At 39.8% G+C, this 21,499-nt stretch overlaps 1 protein-coding gene across 10 annotated transcripts in view; it reads right to left on the bottom strand.

Annotated features, from left to right (window-relative positions):
• The window catches only part of OSBPL6 (oxysterol binding protein like 6), a 192,927-nt gene that overhangs the window by 103,905 nt on the left and 67,523 nt on the right, over positions 1–21,499 (bottom strand). The window contains exon 5 of one of the 10 annotated variants that reach the window (XM_054699881.1): positions 20,231–20,334. The exons of the other annotated variants lie outside the window; for them this stretch is intronic. The gene's annotated coding sequence lies outside the window, so the exon portion shown is untranslated. The remainder of the gene's footprint in view (positions 1–20,230; positions 20,335–21,499) is intronic. 10 annotated transcript variants of the gene reach the window in all.

The raw sequence follows: 21,499 nt of genomic DNA, 5'->3' as shown, positions 1-21,499 counted from the left end.
ATAACACAGAAGAACTAAGGTTAGGGTTCATCAAGATTTTTTTTCCTATGCTCAGCATTCTGTTTATTTTTTGAAACACTGCTCAATCCATGCTCTTTAATCCACATAATGAAGGGCAGACTGAAAATGAATGGCCAGCTACAGAAACGCCTCTGCCCATTTCTTTCTTGTTCCTTCCTTGGATGGAACCTGTGAAGCTTTAGGAAAGGAGAGAATACTAAAAAAGAAAGAAGAAAAAGCATGATCAAGAGTCCCCTGTGCTATTACTACAGTTCTTTTTCACCCACTTCAGTCCCATTGCTCTGCCTTAGTCTTATTCACCATAACTTCTTACTATCCTTTAATGGTAACTGGAGAGTTAAAGGAGACTAGAGCAGCACGGGATGAGACTGAGGTTTCCATCTCTGCTCCCCCATATTCAGTCACAGAGGGGACAAAGAAAGCAGCATCAACTTTACTGTCTGCTGACCATACCTAAGGAACATCCCCTGCTCCTCACACACACTGCCTGTGCCTTTGTGTCCAGTCTATATAACTCAGACCTGAGGAGCATTTTTCCACTTCATTCTTCCTTTCCCTAGTCATCCTTTCAAAATTTAGGTCAAAATCACAACTCACAACTCCTTCACTGATCTTTCCAGCTCCTAATGGCACCTGGTACTTCTGGTCAGTGCTACTAGTGTGAGCTAATTCTGGTCTGACGTGTTGCTTACACCTCTTATCTCCCTAGCAGACAAACTCTGGGAAGCAAGGACAAGACTTTCCACTCCTGCACACAGTAAGTGTGAGGATTTTTTACAAAGTGAAATTTACAAGGTCTCCATTTATAGGTGCTTTGTAAGAAATGAATCTATTATTGTCCAATTTGCAGAAAAGTGTGCTTCACACAGCCTGGATGCGATGTGAAGGGATGAGGGTTGTGGTTTGTTCTGAGACTGTGATTAACATTTTTAAGGATATTCTGTGCAATTTTCAAAAGACGAGCATGATAAAATATAGTGCTTTCTACAACCTTCAGAGAGGTTAAAAATGACCATATAATCAATGATTATATATTAATACTCACTGAAGCCAGAAATATTAGGACTATTTCTAACAGTTCAGCTTCAAAAACTTGATTTGAATAGAAAGATGTATAGCACATTTGCATTCCAAATTCCAGATGTCTTACTATTTTAAGTCTTATTTGAAAACTGTGAAGTTAATCAAAAGTAGCAACCAAACTTTCTTTGAATGACCTGTATGGGGCCTTATTTTACCTTGCATAAAATACGTCTGGGGTAGAAGTCCAAAGGTGATAAGTTTATGACACTCACATTGATTATTTCTTGCAACAACATACATCAAAGATTAATTCTTTTTTTTTTTAAAGATTTATTTATTTATTATTTATACAAGCACTGGGTACAGTCAGAAGCGCAGGAGGGTGAGAGAATTAACCAGAGCCAGAGCGGGGAGCAGAACAGGCAGAAGGACCGAAGTACACTGCTGAGGGGAGCAGCGGGCGGCAGGAGAGGTCTGCGCACCATGTGGGACCCTCCTCCGGTGGCCGGGGAGCAGCCGGGGATCGAACCGGCGCCGCAGAGGCCGCGGGCAGCTTCGCAACCCAGCGCTCAACCGCTGCGCCACCGGGGAGGCCCCCAAAGATTAATTCTTAAAAGCTCTATTAATTCTTAAAAGAAATAAACTCAGAGAAGGGAGGCGGCTGTTTCTTTTTAAAACTATCTAACATTGATACTGGTTTTTATCAGCTCATAGAAAAAGGAATCATATTCCAATTTAAGACATACTCTGCAGACCAAAGAGGCTACAGACACATTCCTCCTAAGTCATTAATCAATTCAAAGTTGAGAAGGTTGATATGAACAGTCTCCTATGCCAACAAGTACTCGGGTAGGAGTCTCTGGGAAAAATCTCACCAAGGAAGTTTAGTGATTTGGCAAAGATTCCTTCTAAATGGCTCATTCAGGAAAGGAATGATCCACTATCTCAGCAACAGGATCTTTCCTGGAAGTTGTCCTATGAGTAACCCTCCCACAGCCTGGTTTTGCCCAATATCCACTGTGTTCTTGTCCACCACACTCTCCATATATTCCCTCATTTTTTATTCAAGCCCCCTCAGAACGCAAGACGTGCTCTCTACAAAAGACTAAGCCTTCTGTGCCCCTCTGGTGGCACAAGGGGTTAAGTCTCAGCACTATGAAGCTATAGGCAGCCACTGCAACAGGAGTACGATCCCAGCCAGGGAGCTGACCCACCTGAGGCAGCAGACCTCACCTGTCACACCCGCTGCTCCCTTCAACAGTGCATTCAGTACATCTGCCTGTTCTGCTCCTCACTCTGTTTCTGGTGAATCCTCTCACCCCCTGCACTTCTGGCCTGTACCCCAGTTCTTGTATGCATAAATAAATAAATTAAAAAAAAAAAGACTAGACCTTCCGTGTAGCAACCAAGTTAATGCATAGAATGCAAAGTGAAGATGAGATAAAGCAAGCACCATTATCCTGTAAAATACAAGAGGAAAGATTCTCAAAATAGTAAAGACATTAAAGACGACCAAAACAACCAGAAGAGTTATTTCCACAAACTTAGCAGTCTACATAGCAAAGTCCATTTCCCAACAAGAATAAGTGATGAGACCTTTTTCCTTTGTTTCAATGCCTACATTGTGTTCATGAAGGGTTGGTCTTAATTTAGAGTTATATATCATTAACTGCCTTCCCAGAAAAATGTAGCCAAAGCATAGCACAAGACCTCTGTTCATTATCATGCTTACTTTGTCAACTACCTCCACTAACTACTTTAGTTGGTGAAAACAATTTTGTTTTTTTCACAGGCAGCTATGTTTAGAAAAGAAATTAATTTTCTATAATTTTTCAATTTCAATTTCAATTAGGTAACCACAACTAGACGTAGAGTTTCTAAGGACTAGACTGCATCTAAGTCCTGGAGAATATAGTTTTAGTGCTATAATCCAATAGGGTAGGTACAAATAGGGCATGTTGGGGTAACTTCCTGATGATGAAAAACACAAACTCCAGTAACTTTCTCAGACCAACAGTGACTTTTGTCAATAACTGTAGAGCAGAAGACTTTTAACTTTATAAATTTATTTAACATCATAAATGAAAGAAGTTAAAATTCATCAACTGAAATAACAGTCTCAAATCATACTTCATGAATTCTTGATGATCTTTTACTTGATAAAGTAGGGGGAAGTAAAGGAATACTATTACCAATGTATATTTAAATCTCTAGAAGAGTTACAACAAAAGCTATCTAAACTCAATTACATTCACTTAATGATGCTACCACTATTTTACCCTGAAAATCAACTTAGCTCTGTGACCTAGTGCAAGCTCCCTTACTTCTCTGTGCCCCTGGCTCCTCATGTGTAAAACATGGCTCTTTCCCAGAGATGCCTGACGATTAGCAAGTGAATGCATGGAAAGTATTCTGAGTAGTCCTGGCACACAGAAAGCACCTAAATGAATTATTGCTGCTGCTCCCATTTCTTCATCCCAGCCAGCTTCATTGGTTACTCCTTTGCCCTTCCCCTTCTAGGCTTCCCCTGGGTGGCACTGTCTCACTCCAGGACTTCAACCTGCTATTTGCTCAGACTGCCAAGTTTCTCCAGAGCTGTTTGCTTTTCTACCTGTCTACCGAACATCTCTTTTGCAATACAACACGGGCACATGAAACTCTAGCCCATGGTAGTTCCAGCCTTGCTGCTTTCCTCTCCCTTGTCTTCTGATTTAGTCAATGACATCACTATCTTTCAGCCAAGTTAGAAATTTCATTTATTTTTACCCATTTAATTTGCAACATTCCTATTAACTTACTTCAACTCCTCTTACTTCTAGCTCCTAAATATCTTTCACAGTTAATGTTCTCTTTTTGCCACCTCTGGTCTAGATTATTTATATCTGCCTCTTAATTTTTTCTATTCCTATTCCTTCTCTCCTCCAAGTCTTCTTTCATTGTTATCAAGGTCATCTTTCTTAAAACACCTAGTTGATGTTCTAGTCTAATCTATTCTCAGTTACTCTCTACTACTTGGGGAAAGGGGTTTACAGACTGATAGATGAGTTTCAGGGCCCCGAAAATTGTATACAAAAATGTATTGTGTCCTTGATGAAAAATAGGTGAAGGAATATTGTTTGATAGGCCAATTTAGCAAAGTACAATCTGCAATCTTAAGCTGCATCTCAGTCACTCCTTACAGTCTACCCTTTTTTTTATATACAACAAACATCATGTTTTCCTGCAAATGTGCACATTTTCACATTTTGCCTTTGCATGTGTTGTTCCCGCTGGCTAAATGCTCTTCTCTGCTTGTTGGGCCCTTGAGCATCCTTTACGGCCTGGCTCGGATCTCAGATGTCACCTCTGTGAAGTCTTGCCCAAATGCACAACTATGCAAAAGAGACACTAAACAGATTTCTGGTGTCTGACTATCATAACATTGATTTGAAATTTCTTAAATTCAAAGTTTCATACTGCGCAAAACAAACAGCCTTAAATATTTAGACACATACTGTGTTTACTTAATTCTAGGGACAGCCCTACTTGTGTCCTTGGATTTTAATGAGATCAAGAACAAAGACCTTGGAGTCAAAGTGCCTTCGTTTGAATCCTGCCTCAGCCAATTAGCAGCAGTGGGACCTGGACAAGTCCATAGCTTCCAATGCCTCAGTTTCGTGCTCTCTAAGGAAAGAGATGGTAAGAATACCTGCCTTTTAGGATTAGCCCGAGGATTTAAAAAAAAATTATATGTAATATATACACACACACACATTTTTTTAATATATATGTGTGTGTGTATATATATATATATATACACATGTATGTGTGTATATATATATCTCCTTAACACTATGTAAGTGCTTGCTATTATTATAATTATTTGTTGAAATCAGTGAATAGAGATCCCACGACATAAGAACAGAGTGAAACTAAGTGACCATGCTAGAGAGACCTCAAACTTTACTCCATTAGGTTAATTAGCTAGAGAATACTAGAAAGGTGGCCCTTCTCACTAATGTTTTTACCCCAAAGAAAGTGTTTGAAGCCCATCTGATAAAGTCCAGAGTTTTCTATGAGCATCCAAGAGCTAAAAATACCAGCTTAGGATATTTCCAAGGTACACAAAAATAATTTCTATAACTAAAAATAAAAAACCAGAGCTGATCTTTTGTGGGCAGCAAATCAATGAGCCACCTCACTGCTTACAAAGTGCCCCATATGAAGGGGAAAAATGCTAAGCAAGAAATAGGAAAGAAAGATTAAGGAGCTTCATGACTGAGTTTTCAAGGACACTAGCTTGTTTGCCAGAGACAAAGGGTATTAGGCATTTTAGCACCACCTACCTGGCCAGAAAGAAACAAAATGAAAAAGCTGTGATATATAGATTGTAACATCATTAAACCTCAGGAGAAATCAAAACAAGTGCATGCTGGAGTGATGCAGCTGCTTTCATCTAGGTGACAGGACTACTGGATGTATTTGGCGCCACCTCTGTAGAAATGTTTTGCCCCCCAAAAAAGTCATTTTGACCCATCTCACATACACTCCAGCATGTAACTATTTTTTGTGCCCCAACAGACTACCAAACGATCACTTTACTCCTTATTAATAATCATACTTAATAATATAACAAGTTAAAACACTTGAGTTAATGTTTGAAACTGAGGAAAGGACATAAAGCCCAAATTCCTTATCCTGGTTTAAAAGGTCCTCCATGTTCTACTCCCTAGTAGCTTCCCATGACAGGCTTCCTGAAATCTTCAACCAAACAGAACTTCCTGCAATGTCCCCAAACATATCTGCTCTCTGCCAAGTCTGTGTAGTTCCTCTAACTATTTCGACATCTCCAATGCTGAAATCCCGTCAGCCTTTAGGGATCTGTGTGGACAGCGGGAAGCCATTTCCATGGCTCAGCTACAAGTAATCCTCCAAGCTCTTAAGTATCCTAATCCTCGCTGAGCGCCTCTTGGACTTTCCCAGTCCATCTTGACCAGAGTATTGATATGTGTCTTTTCTTCCCAAGCCTGGATGTTCTTTGAGAGCAATATCCACACCTGCTCCACATTTCAAGTCCGACTGCACCATGGGTGGTGCATGAGTATTTCTTTGCATGACTATGCAAAGAAATATGCTAAATTGTGCTACTAGTCGTTCAACTGATCACTGGAGCCAAATGGACAGGAACATGCGCTCAGACAAGCTTTGGTGAAGAAAGATAAGCAGTGACACTTGATTTGTTGCAAATCAAGTTGAAAGATGAGGATTTTAATGCTACTCCCAGGTCAAAGGAACCATCATCCACATTTACCATTCAATGACTTGCAATAACTACTGACCTTGGTGTGCTGAAAGCTTCCATCCACTCACATAACTGGCACACTTCCACCAAGTCAGAGAAATCAAAAATAGCTGATCCTGGGCCTCCCCTGGTGGCACAGGTGGTTGAGCACAGCGCTGTGAAGCTGTCCGCAGCCTCTGCAGCATGGGTTCGATCTCGGCCAGCTGGCGAGAACCCCACATGGTGTGACAGACCTATTCTGTTGTGTCTGCTGCTCCCCTCAGCAGTGTATTTCATCAATCTGCCTGTTCTGTTCCCCACTCTGTCTCTGGTGAATCCTCTCACCCTCCCATGCATCTGGCTTGTACCCCGGTTCTTATATGCATGAATAAATAAATCTTTAAAAAAAAAAGTTGATCTTGTCTCTCCCCTACAATAAGCTCAAAACACTGCTCAACACTGGGCTTCAGATGGAGCTCACAAGACCTGTGTATAGTAAGCATTTCAATCATCATGTCTAATATACCTTAAACTCTACATATTAAGGACCAAAATGCAAAAAATTAGAGCATCTGATGTATAACATAACCCTGAACCCTAAACCCAGGTTGTCTGATGTGGTTGGGCAGAAGTTCACTAGTCCTGACAGACCACTCGGATGGTGCTAAACCAAACACTCAGTGGATCACAAAGATGAGGCTGACTTCACTCTGGGGTGATGTTGCAGTGTTGTTGGGTATGTTCTTGGAAGACCACTGGACAGCTAGCTGACCACTGTCTGCAGTCCTATGTTCACAGGTGACATTTCTCTGCCTACTGAGTTCACTAAGCCCTACATAAATGAGTTTTCACACAATCTTAAAAATAAGTGCTCTCGCTAAGCCCCAAATTCTGAAAGGATAGGCAACCTAAGTCCCAAACCCAGATAAAGGAACACTCATACAGAGAGGTCTTGACTCAGAGTTATGCTAATGAGCTGATTCCTGTAGAGTGCTCTACTTGAGAAGGCTACCGTATCAATGACGTTTGGAACAATCAGTTTCCAGTATCATGTTGCTGGCATTTCTTGGACTACTGGAATGACAAATGAACCCTTGGGGCAGGTAGCAGGGAACATCCATAGTTTTTACTTACTTGCCTTTAAAATAAGCTATCTGCAGCCTCTGCAGCACGAGTTCAATCCCCGGCAGGCCAGGGAACTAACTACCCACATGGCGCAGCAGACCTCTCCTGTCTTGCCCGCTACTCCCCTCAGCAGTGTTTTCAGTCAATCTACCTATTATGCTCCCCACTATGTCTCTGGTGAATCCTCTCACCCTCCCACACCTCTGGCCTGTACCCCAGTTCTTGTATGCATAAAATAAATAAATCTTAAAAAAAATACAAACTGAGGTCAGAATGTTAAAAATTTATTGATAAATTAGGTAAACACTGTCAGTGGTGCCACAATAATTTTACAACGTTTTAATATTATAGAAATATATCTGGAACAAGTATGTGTCCTGTATAATCTATACATTATGTTCATCTTTGGCTTAACTGAGTAACTCTGGCCACGCTTCTCTTTGAGCCAGTCTCTTTTACCCTATGCTACTTTAATGGAATAATATCAAGTTGCCACATTTCTTTTTTTTTTTTTGTGGGACCCCCGCCAGTGGCCGGGGAACGAACCGGTGCTGCAGAGGCTGCAGGCAGCCTCGCAGCCCAGCGCTCAACCGCTGTGCCACCAGGGGAGGCCCTCAAGTTGCCACATTTCTTAAGCTTCTTTCTGTATTGATTTACCTAGATTTCTATTCAGTTTCCACAGTGACTTACTTGTTTGCTGATCAAACCACAAAAAACTTTGACAACTAAATCCGGCCTATTAACATTCTTCTGACTAAAGCTTCCTGTATTTAGATAGACGGCACTGGCAGTAAAATCAGAATAAATTTTAAAATGTTGAGACAGTGAACAACACCATTCATTACAATTCAAAATTGCTCTTCTGGGAATTTAATTTGATGTCATAGAATGATAAAAAAAAAAAAAAAAGAAAGCTGGGTAGCCTATGTTATCAAATTATAGCAATTTCCTTGAAATTCATTGCTTCCTATGAGCACAAGTGGAAGCCACGGTATCATGGGAGAACAGGGAGTATGGAGTTAAAGCAGTTTGGTTCAAATCCCAGGGTTGATATTTTCTAGCTGTGAAACTCTGGGCAGTTTACTCTGTCTATCTGATCTTCAGTTTCCTCATCTGAAAAATGGGGATTTTGGGTTCTAACAAAACTTAGTTCAAATTGCTTAGGCGATTACAGATAATATATGTTCAGGACCTAGTATTGTACATTCACACGAGAGCTATTCAAATGGTAATTGAAGGTAAAGATTTCTATAACTCATGTATTTTCAGACTTATAATCATTCTTTGGTTCTTATGGAATACACACATCATTTATGCAAAAATATACAGACATTACTGAAAAGTGTGTCTGGTTGCCAGTTCATAAGACTTTCTGACACAGATCGACTGTTAGGCTAAGGATTTATTTTTTAAAAAGCTGAGATATCTAGATTATCCTAACATCTCTATATCATACTTTCTTCAGACTACAAATTTGCTATCTCAGGGGAAAATTACATGCAAAAATCATTGTGATGTTCATATCAAATGATTGACTTTCATCAGGCTCATGTAGAAATAAAGGCTATGACTTTAAAAATTCAAAGCACCACAACTAGCAGGCAGCTGTGCATTGTGGGTTAAGAATGAAGCCTCTGGAAACACTTATGTTCCAATATCCTGCTCCGCCAGTTTCTAGCTGCTTGCCCTAGGCACAGTTACATCTTCCCTCTGTCCCTTGATTTTCTTATCTGTAAAATAGGGCTACTAAGAGTACCCATTTGGTAGAATGAGGATTGAATAAGAGTAGTTGACTTGTAGGAGGTACCCAATGCTAGGCTTTAAAGCAGCTTTACCCAGCAGCCACACTGTACATATGTCCAGACTCAGATTGTTCATGGTCATGCTTTATGAATCTCCTTGTTATCGAGAGAGAGAGAGAGAGAGAGAGAGAGAGAGAGAGAGAGAGAGAGAGAGAGAAGAGGGGGTGGGGGAGAGATTTTCCTTGATAAGAAAGTCAAATTGAAGAGCTTCTTGGACAGTATCCAATGCCAGATTCCTGTCCTATCTGTTGTAGACCTGACCTGGACCTACCCTGCTGGAGGGACCTATCTTAGCACAGCACAGTCCACAAACGTAGGTGACTACACGCAGAAAGAAGCTTCAATCACTATTCCATCCTTCCACGGCCAGTGTGTTATTATGGGACTTGCCTGACATCCATAATTTTGTTCAGCAGCAAGAGCAGGACAAGACTTTTTAGTACAGAGCAGACACTCAATTAGGATTATAGAATGAAAGACATCATGAAACTGGTAAGGGAAAGAGCTGGGAGCCTTGATATTTATGAGGGTCAAAATTCAATAATTGTGTGCCACTATTTTCTACTCTCATTTTGCCTTCTTTCCTAAACTATGAACTGATCTCAGGATTCATTCAAATACTGACTGCTTATGCTGTACCTGGCCTTGGGGAATATGAGCAATGCTAACAAGGGGGAAACTCATTTCCTCCCTCCCTTGGACTGTAATAACCCACATCTTTATACATTTGGAATGAACTTAACTGAAACCTATAAATCAAATTTAGAATCTGTATTTAAATTCTATTACATTGTTGTTTAGAATGAAAATTGGTATGACTGCTTCAAAAATATATTCGACAGTATCTGCTGAAGATAACAATCCTCTATGACCCAGCAATTCCACTCCTGGATATATGCCCAAAAGAAGCAAATGCTTATTATGCCCATCAAAAGATAAATTTGAAAATTTCACAGCAGCTTAATTCATAATAGCCCCAAACTTGCAATGACCCAAAAGTCCATTAACAACAATTTAAAAAAGAATGAACTACCGGAGCAGGAGGGGGCGGTGCAACATGGCGGCGAGGAGACGCTGCGAGTAAGATCTCCCATTAAAAAAACTTAATAGGGAGGAAAAGCGGCAGGTCCCAGTGAGAAGTGGGACACGGAAGATAAACGGGTGACGCCAGCAAACTACCCGAAGAAGAAAGTGGCCATAAAAGAGGACTAGAAGGGAGGGAAGCGCAGAGCCCTGCTCCCCTCCCCTGCCCACAGAGGCGGCACTCTCCGACCGGCAGAGAGGAGGAAACAACAAACCAAAACAACCAACAAGAACAAACGACGCAGCAAGCGGGACTGTGCCGCAGCAAGCGGGACTGTGCGTGGAAAGGAACTATTGCAGCCACCACACCCCGTGAACGGGAGCTGAGGCGAACCCTGCAGGATCCGCCGCGGCGGTGAGCGAACGGCTCCTGGCGCCATTAGAGAAGAACAAAGACCCCGGGAGACGCGCACACAGCCCGGGTTGCCGGTAAGCCTGCGCGGGAAAGTGGCACGCTCCGCGCTTGAAAAGCAAGTGCAGACCGGGATCACAGCTGCCCAGGTCCCCGCACCTGCGACCTAGGCTTGCGGGGAGACGCGCGGAGGTCCTCACTGACGTGAAGGTCCCTCCCTGAGTGAGCAGGAACCAGGCGCCCAGGCACGGGAGCGGTGCAAAAGGCGCCATTCCCGCGCCACTGAACTGGGCTACAGCCCACGTCCTGGAACTGAGGGCTTTGAACTGAGACCCGGGGCACGAAAATTCGGGGCGTGGGTTCTCCACGACGGTGGGGCACAAGGCAGACACAGCACCCCAAAGCTGTTGAGGTGTACCCTACCATTCCTGCTCTGTTCCCTGTCCCACGGGGTGGGGGGAGGCGAAAAACAGCCCCCCAAGGACAATAGGAGAGATCTCTGGCGCCACCTAGCGACCAGGAAAAAAAAAGTCACTAACACCCCATAGAACAGGAAATTTCTTAAGACTGCTTGAAAAGGGCAGAAGGCTTCTGTAGGACCCAGTGGCCAGCCAGGAAGTTATTCCACGCCAGGCCCCTTCCAACCAGCAGTCTGAGCCCACAGAGGGAGCAGGCACCCACGTCCGGGGCAGACCGGGTGCGCAGAAGAGTGTGCCTGAAACCGGAGGCACAGGGACTGCATCCTGCTTCGCCATTTGAGAACAGGGACATTTCTTCAGTAAAAACTGCCTAAAACCAGCAGAAAGCTCCCCCAGAAGGCAGAGATGGCTCCTGGAAGAGCCAGAGGGGAGCGGAGAAGTTCACCCAAGATGCCAGTCAGTCCGAGCAACACAGTGTCCCAACGCATACGACAAATTAGAAAACAGACAGTAGGGAGTAGAAGAACCACACGCAACCTAACAACTCCTCAGGAAAGAAGCACACCACAAAAAGAAAACCACTCCCCAGATTGCAACGACAGCAACTTGGAAGAACTTCTGAGCCTTCCAGAAAGAGAATTTAAAATTGCCATGATTAAAAAAGTGATAGATCAGAAGAAGGAAATTGAGTCCCTAAAGAGGGAAGTAAAAGAAATGCAGGAGATCAAAGAATTAATGGAGGAACTAAAGAACTCCGGGAAAAGCAAGGAAAGCAGAATAGATGAAATGGAAGAACGAATAAGTTCTCTTGAAGACACAGAAATAAAAAGAACCAAAACAGAAAAGGAAAGAGAAGTACGAAGGAAAAAGAATGAAGAAAGACTTCGGGAACTATCTGACTCCATGAGGAAAGGAAATATAAGAGTTATAGGAATCCCAGAAGGAGAGGAGAGAGATGTAGGAACAGAGAAAATATTCCAGGAGATAATTGAAGAGAACTTCCCAAATGCGAAGAAGGAGCTGAAAATTGATATACAAGAAGCAAGAAGAACACCAAACTTCCACGACGAAAGGAAAAGCACAGCAAGACACATAATAGTAAAGCTCCCAAGAATCCAGGACAAGGAAAAAATAATGAAGCTGACAAGAGGGAAGAAACAGATAACATTCAAAGGAAAACCAATCAGGCTGACATCAGACTTCTCTGAAGAAACACTACGGGCAAGGAGAGAGTGGAGGGACATAGTCAACAGACTCCAAGAAAACAGATGCCAACCAAGAATACTCTATCCCGCAAAGCTCTCTTTCCTCCATGAAGAAAGAATATGGACCTTCCCAGACAAAGAGAAACTCCGGAATTTCATTACGAATAAACCCCCACTCCAAAAAATACTACAAGAAATCCTAAAGCCAGAACCTCAGAGGGACGAATAACAACGAAAGAAGACCAAAAAAAAAAAAAAGTTATTAAAGAATAAATAAAATCAAAGGAAAGACAAACATAATGGCAAATACAGATGCTAACATATCAATATTAACTCTAAATGTAAATGGACTAAACTCTTCAATAAAAAGACACAGAGTGGCAGCCTGGATTAAGAAACAAAACCCAACCTTTTGCTGTCTCCAGGAAACACATTTAGCTACAAAAGATAAAAATAGGCTCAAAGTCAAAGGATGGAAAACAATCCTACAAGCAAATGGGCCAAAAAAGAAAGCAGGAACAGCTATACTTATATCAGATAAAACAGACTTCAAACTCAAAAAAATAAAAAGAGACCCCAATGGTCACTACATTATGATCAAGGGGACAATACTTCAAGAAGAAATAACACTCATTAACATATACTCACCAAACGAAAGAGCACCAAAATATATCAGACAACTGTTGTCCTCTCTGAAAACAGACATCAGAGAAAACACATACGTAGTGGGAGACTTCAACACACCACTATCAACAATGGATAGATCAACAAGACAAAAAATAAGTAAAGAAACTAAAGCTCTAAATAAGGACCTAGAGCATTTGGGCTTAACAGACATCTATAGAACACTAAACCCAAAAAAAACGGAGTACACATTTTTCTCAAGCGCACACGGATCATTCTCCAGGATCGATCACATACTGGGGCACAAGACAAACATCAACAGATACACCAAGATTGAAATCATACCAACCATCTTTTCTGACCACGAAGGCATCAAACTAGAAATAAATAATAAAAAGAAGGCAAGGAACTATCCTACCTCATGGAGATTAAAAGCCACACTACTGGAAGACCACTGGACTAACGAGGAGATCAAAGAAGAAATTAAAAAATTCTTTGAATTGAATGACAAGGAGGACACCAATATCCTAAATGTATGGGATGCAGCAAAAGCAGTAATAAGAGGAAAATATATAGCAATAGAAGCTCACATCAAAAAACAAGAAAGAACTCAAAGAAACAACCTAATCTCGAAGCGCAAAGATCTAGAAAAAGAACAACAAAAAAACCCCAAAACCAGTAGAAGAAAAGAAATAATAAAAACCAAAGCAGAAATAAATGAAATTGAAACTAAAAAAACAATCCAAAAGATCAATGAAACCAAGAGCTGGTTCTTTGAAAAATAAATAAAATAGACAAACCCCTAGCCAGGCTCACAAAGGAAAAAAGGGAGAAAGCACAAATACACAGGATCATAAATGAAAGAGGAGAAATCACAACGGACACAGCAGAAATCAAAAGAATAATCAGTAACTACTATGAACAGTTATATGGAAACAAGTTCAACAATCTAGAGGAGATGGACAAATTCCTACAACTCTACAATCACCCAAAGCTAGATAAAGAAGAAATAGAACACCTAAACAGACCAATTACAAGCAGCGAAATTGAAATGGTAATCAAAAACCTCCCCAAAAACAAAAGCCCAGGACCTGATGGATTTACAAATGAATTCTACCAAACATTCAGAGACGAATTAGTGCCTATCCTTCACAAACTCTTCCAAAAAATTGAGAAGGAAGGGACAATACCAAACATGTTCTATGAAGCCAATATTACACTAATACCAAAACCGAATAAGGACAACACAAAAAAGGAAAACTACAGGCCAATCTCCCTAATGAACACTGATGCAAAAATCCTCAATAAAATTTTAGCTATCAGAATCCAACAATGTATCCATAAGATAATTCACCACGACCAAGTTGGATTCATTCCAGGGGCACAAGGATGGTTTAACATCCGAAAATCAATCAACGTTATCCAACACATCAACAAAAGAAATATAAAAACCATATGATAGTATCAATAGATGCTGAGAAAGCTTTCGACAAAGTGCAACACCCATTCATGATAAAAGCCCTTGAAATTCTTGGGATACAAGGAACATACCTCAACATCATAAAGGCCATCTATGACAAGCCAACAGCCAGTATCATTCTCAATGGTGAAAGCTGAAAGCAATTCCATTAAGATCTGGAACAAGACAAGGATGTCCACTCTCACCACTGCTTTTCAATATAATACTGGAAGTCCTAGCCAGAGCAATAAGACAAGAGAAAGACATCCAAGGAATCCAAATAGGAAAAGAAGAAGTCAAACTATCACTATTTGCAGATGATATGATAATATACATAGAGAACCCCAAAATCTCCACAGAAAAACTAATTCAACTCATCAATCAATTCAGTAAAGTGGCAGGATACAAAATCAACACGCAAAAGTCAGTAGCCTTCCTATACACAAACCATAAATATGAAGAAGAAGAAATCAAAAAAACCACCCCTTTTATTATTGAAACAAAAAAAATCAAATATTTGGGAATAAATCTAACAAAAGAGGTAAAGGACCTATACAAAGAAAACTATAAAACACTGTTAAAAGAAATAGAAGAAGACACAAAGAAATGGAAAGACATCCCCTGCTCATGGATTGGAAGAATAAACATTATTAAAATGGCCATCCTACCAAAAGCAATATACAGATTCAATGCTATTCCAATCAAAATCTCAATGGCATTCTTCAAAGAAATAGAACAATTATTGATGAAATTCATATGGAATCACCAAAAACCCCGAATAGCCAAAGCTCTCCTGAAAAAAAAAAGAAGGAAATGGAGGCATCACACTCCCAGACTTCAAACTATACTACAAAGCCATAATCATCAAAACTGCATGCTATTGGAACAAGAACAGACATACAGACCAATGGAATCGAATAGAAAATCCAGAAATAAACCCACAGATTTATGGTCAACTAATCTTTGACAAAGGAGCAAAGACTATGCATTGGAGCAAAGAAAGTTTGTTCAATAAATGGTGCTGGGAAAACTGGGTCGCTACATGCAAAAGAATGAAGCTTGACCACTACCTCACACCATACACAAAAATCAACTCAAAATGGATTAAAGAACTAGACATAAGACCTGAAACCATAAAATACATAGAAGGAAATATAGGCGAAACACTACGGGATTTGCACATCAAAGACATCTTTACAGACACATCACCCAAAGCAGTGATAGTGAAGACAAAGATAAACAGCTGGGACTACATCAAATTAAAGAGCTTCTGCACAGCAAAAGAGACAATAACAAAAACAAAGAGAAACCCCACCAACTGGGAGAACATTTTTGCACCCAACACTAATGATAAAGGACTGATCACAAAAATCTGCAAAGAGCTGATGAGACTCAGCAACAACAAAGAAAATAATCCAGTCAAAAAATGGGCAGAAGAGCTAAAAAGAAACTTCTCTGAAGAGTAAATGCAAATGGCCAACAGGCATATGAAAAAATGTTCAACATCACTTGTAATCAGGGAAATGCAAATCAAAACTACCATGAGATACCATCTCACACCAGTGAGAATGGCACATATTAAAAAAACTAGCAACAACAAATGTTGGCGAGGGTGTGGAGAAAAAGGAACTCTTCTGCACTGTTGGTGGGAGTGCAAACTGGTCCAACCACTATGGAGAGCTGTGTGGAGATTTCTGGACCTACTAAACATAGAGCTTCCATATGATCCAGCAATTCCACTCCTAGGTATTTACCCAAAGGACACAGAAACATCAATTCCAAAGAGCACCTGCACCCCTATGTTTATAGCAGCACTGTTTACAATAGCTAAGCTTTGGAAACAACCCAAATGCCCAAAAATAGATGACTGGATCAAGAAGATGTGGTACATATATACCATGGAATATTACTCAGCATTCAAAAAAGATAAACACATGCAATTTGCAGCAACATGGATGGCGCTGGAAGGGATCATGCTCAGCGAAATAAGCCAAAAAGAAAAAGAAAAATACCGGATGGTCTCACTCATAGCAGGAATCTAGAAAACTTAAATAAGGGACCAGGAAAATGAATATAAGAAAGTGAAAATCAAAATCAACAAAAAACTATGAACCAGAGACACTTTTTGGGGGGTGGGGGGCGGGGAGGGGAAGGATTGGGGTCAGAATGGGGCGTTTGCAATTGTATGGGGGAATATAAAAATAAAATTTAATATTAAAAAAAAAAAAAAGAATTTGAGCAGGTATCACAGTGCCAAAGTCTACTACATAAACTTGATCTAAGATAATGTGTAAACATGCCATTGATGCAAAATGGGTCTGATCAAAAGAAATGGTGATTAATTCGCATTGTGTAGTGAAGTAGAGTTGAAATAAAAGAACTGACTAACTTCTCAAAAAAAAAAAAAAAAAGAATGAACTACCAGTGCATGTAAGAGTAAGCAACAGTACAGATGAATGTCAACACAAAAAGGATCTCTGTATAATTCCATTCTTATGAAGTTCAAAGACAAGTTGAAAATAAGTGTGGTGATAGCAAAAAGTGAGTGAAACAGACTGGGAGAGCGGAAAATCTTCCAGTGAACTAGAAATGCTACATATTTCCATATCAAACTGATTTTGTGCATAGATACAGATACAGAAAATGAATTCAGCCTACATTTAAGAATTGTGTACTTTACTGTACATAGGTTATACCTTAACAAAAAACACCATAAGACACCTAATGTTCCCTATCCTTAAGACACCTAATATTCCCTATCCTTGAATGATACATTTATTCATTAATTCATTCGTTATTTATCCATTCCAGCGAATGCCCACCACAACGCTAAACATAAAGAGCATGCCACACTAAGAGTTCTGATGCCAGTGGAGAAAATCACTTCATTGTTAGTACTGTTTGTTTGATAATAACTCATATATCACCTTCTGAAATCTCATCTGCAGTTTTCCCCAGTTATTGATATTTTATATTTTGCTTAAATTTACAACCAGTCTAACTGACAATGTAAATTCCTCAGTTGTTCTTAATCTTCCTATGCCCTTTGATACTAATCATGCTAATAGTTTGTATTTGGAGAAACCCATTATGGAACTAATTCTCAATCAGAATAGATATGGTCTTCTTTAAAAATAAAAGGTTTAAAATTAATTTTTTCATCAATTTCCATTAAAAGTTTGGAACTCTGAAAGACTAAATATGTAAATATGGTAAGACACAGATTAATAATAAAGTATCAGGTGCTGGGTTTATAAACGTTACATGGAATTTAGATATATTTTCTCCAGCTCTTAATTTCAACTGATTCTCCACCCATATTTCCCATATTTTCCCAATTTATTAATCCAATTTATTAATTTATGAGATATAAAAACTCATAAATTCCGATTAGTTTCTACCACCTATTTTTTCCAAAACTTTTCCAATAAAGACTATCATAAAGCAGGGCCTCCCCGGTGGCGCAGCGGTTGAGCACTGGGTTGCGAAGCTGCCCGCAGCCTCTGCAGCGCTGGTTCGATCCCCGGCTGCTCCCCAGCCACCACAGGAGAGTCCCACATGGCGCGCAGACCTCTCCTGCCCCGCCCGCTGCTCCCCTCAGCAGTGTACTTCAATGTATTTCTGCCTGTTCTGTTCCCCGGTCTGGCTCTGGTGAATTCTCTCACCCTCCCGCACTTCTGACTGTACCCAGTGCTTGTATAAACAAGTAAATAAATCTTTAAAAAAAAAAAGACTATCATAAAGCAGAAAAAAAATGTGGGAAAGGTACAGATATTACCCATATACACCCTACTGCCACACATGTATAGTCTCCCCATTATCAAAACACTCACCAAACTGTACATTTATTACAAATGATGAACCTACAGTGACACATCATTATCACCCAAAGTCCACAGTATATATAAGGGCTCACTCTTGTACATTCTGTGGGTTTAGACAAATGAACAATGACATGTCTCCATTATTATGGTATCACAAAGTGTTTTCGCTGTCCCCCAAACCCTCTGTCATCTATTTATCCCTTTCTCTCTTCTACGCCCTAACAATGTCTGATCTTTTTACTGTCTCCATAGTTCTGTCTTCTCTAGAACGTCATAGAGTTGGAATCATATAGCATGTGGTCTTTTCAGATTAGTTTCTCTCACTTAGTAAAATTTAATTTCATTTAAATTTTCACAATGTCTTTTCATGGCTTGATAGCTCATTTCTTTCAGCACTAAATATTATTCCACTGTCTGGTTCTATCACAGTTTATTCATTCACCTACTAAAGGACATGATATTTGCCTTCAAATTTTGACACTTATAAACATAGCTGCCAGAGACACCCACGTACAGCTATTTGTGTGGATATAGGTTTTCAACTCCTTTGGGTAAAGGAGTTGTATCTTACGGTAAGAGTACATTTAGTTTTGGGCCTCCCGGGTGACTTAGGGGTTAAGTCTCAGTGCTACCACCATGAGGGCCCTCCACAGGGGAGCAGCCTGAGTTCAATCCCTAGCCAGGGAGCTAACCCACATGGCGCACAGACCTCTCCTGTTTTACCTGCTGCTCCCCTCAGCAGTATATTTCAGTAAATCTACCTGTTTGTGTACTGCTCCTCACTCTGTCTCTGGTAAATACTTCTGCCCTACACCCCAGCTCTTCTACGCAAAAATAAATAAAATAAATAAAAATCTTACAATAAAGGAATCATTCTTAAAAAAAGAGTATGTTTAGTTTTATAACAAACTGCCAATGCACTCCAAAATGACCTACCATTTTGTAATCCCACTAACAACAAATGAAAATTCCTGATGCTCCAGATCCATGCCAGTATTTATTGCTGTTAATGTTGGATTTTGTCCATTTGAATAGTAGCACAGGAGTACCTCACTGCTGCTTAAAAACATTTAATGACATGTGATGGGGAACATCTTTTCATATGCTTATATGCCATCTGTATATCTTTGGTGAGATATTTTTTAAAGCCTTTGGCCCATTTAAAAATTCAGGTTGTTTTCTTATTGCAGAGCTTTAAAAATTCTCTCTACATTATGGATGAGTCCTTTTCAGGTGTCTTTTGCAAATATTTACTCCCACTTGGTGTCTTATCTCTTCATTCTCTTGGTATTATCTTTCACAGAGTAGAGGTTTTTAGTTTTAATGAAGGCCAGTTCCTTCACCTTTAATGTACTGGATCCCATAGTTGTACAGGAAGGCAATTAAAGTATTTTCTGTTGAAATATGAAAACGAAACCTGTCCTATGGCACTGCATTTCACTAATCTCTAATTCGAAATGTTAACAGTTCCTTTTAAAAAATAAATATTAAGGTTAAGTAAACACAATGACACTTCATTTACATATCTTGATTCATGAAACAACTCCCCATAAAGACAGATTCTGAGAAATAATAATGACAAAATTGAGTTTTGCTAACATTTTGATACTAACCTTAAAAACTAGTAAATTTGCATTTTTCCTCATCAGAATTCTCTTTTGCAATATGCATCAATGAAAATTTAATACTCAAACAGTAAGGGGAGGGACTATCTAACATTGATTGTAGTTATTCAATTTGAAAACTAACATATTTTTGAGACTGGCATTTTAAACCTGTAGGGACAAAAACCTACATAGCAAAAAAAAAAAGAAAGAAAAGAGAAGAAAAAAATCTCTGCATTTAATTCTGTATCTCCCTATGAAATAAGTAAAATACTACAAGTCTAAATTTTTAAGTAGAACATGCATACCTGTGTTGTTTTGTGGCATGAATACATATGCCTTCCAGACTAAGCAAGGGAAGACAGAGTTTCTCACCTTCACTGCACCTTGAATAAAACAGCCATCAAAATCGTTGTCAAAAGGACTTACAAAGTAATGACATGGGGCTCTCTTGACCAAGAAGGAAATCAGAACCACTATGGGGGTGAGGGGTTGGCCAGCAGTGAATTTTTCTGGTTTCTAGAGATAAAAGCCTTTAAAAAAAAAAAAAAAGTTCAAAGTATGAAAACAGTTCCAAAAGGGTCAAACAAAGTTGAAATTTGCTCAATACAAAATTCTCCATTTGAACTGCTATAATCTGTTTTTTGATCTCTTCATATCACATCAAGGCCCCCAGCCATTTCCGTACTGCTGAAGTCAGTGAAGAACATATTTGAACTTCACTTTCTTGAGGCTGTTCTCTACTTAGACACGTTCAAATGCAGCTTTTGTGAAAGGGCAAAGGCATAGGCAGAAAAACAGACCATCAAATATCTGAGATCCTTTTGCAGTTCTATTTAGTGATTTGATAATTACATCCTAACCCCTTTCTACATAACAGTCCTTGGCTATCATCCCCTGCTTTCCAACTAATCATTTCTCAGTAATCTTCAGTTTGAATTGGAAGTATTAGGATAAACTCAGGAAGCTGTTTACTTTAAGGTAAAATTTCCTAACTTTGTTCTCTGAAAAGGCCTAGAAATAATGCCTATCCAAGCAGCAATCACCAGCCCTAGTTATACACTGGTCTTAAAATATTATTTCCATTGAAAGGAACCAAAGCTCCTTGAAAAATACCCAATTCCAGATCTGAGAACAAAAAGTACAATGAGTGAGAACACCTGGTCTATCAAAGACTAGCAGGACTATATTATAAATAAATAGAAAGCTAGATGAATAGATGATAGATAATTAGAGAAGTACATGCACACCAGACCTACAGTGCAGAAGCCAATCAGAAGAAGCTCCACTAGCCAACAATGACACAATGGATCATCAAATAGAACAGTGACTACAGATGGATTGAAACATCAAATATGTTAAATCCACAAGCTTGTGACAATCTTTAAAAATATATATATTGGTCACCTTTGGAGGAGAGCTGCTAATCATCTCATTTTAAAACCAGTACATAGAGGAGGGAAATCAGCATTTATCCTGCTTTTCAACTACAAGCCAGATACCTCAGTGCAATTCAGGCCTTGATAGAGAGCAGTTTCCCTTTATGGAGGCATTCCAGCTAGTGACTGAAGACTATTAGAATTAGAAGCTTACCATTCTGCATCTCCTGATGAATGAATGAGATCTCAGCAGTGGCATTCAATGCTGCTATCATTACTAGAGATCATTTAAGTTCAATATGGGGCAACGAATCATCCA

Source organism: Talpa occidentalis, unplaced genomic scaffold (genome assembly GCF_014898055.3).
Source record: "Talpa occidentalis isolate TD23 unplaced genomic scaffold, MPIMG_talOcc4v2.1 talOcc4.3, whole genome shotgun sequence".
NCBI classification, from domain to species: Eukaryota; Metazoa; Chordata; class Mammalia; order Eulipotyphla; family Talpidae; genus Talpa; species Talpa occidentalis.
The sequence above is the reverse complement of the archived record's forward strand: the minus strand, read 5'-3'. Positions and strand labels throughout refer to the sequence as shown.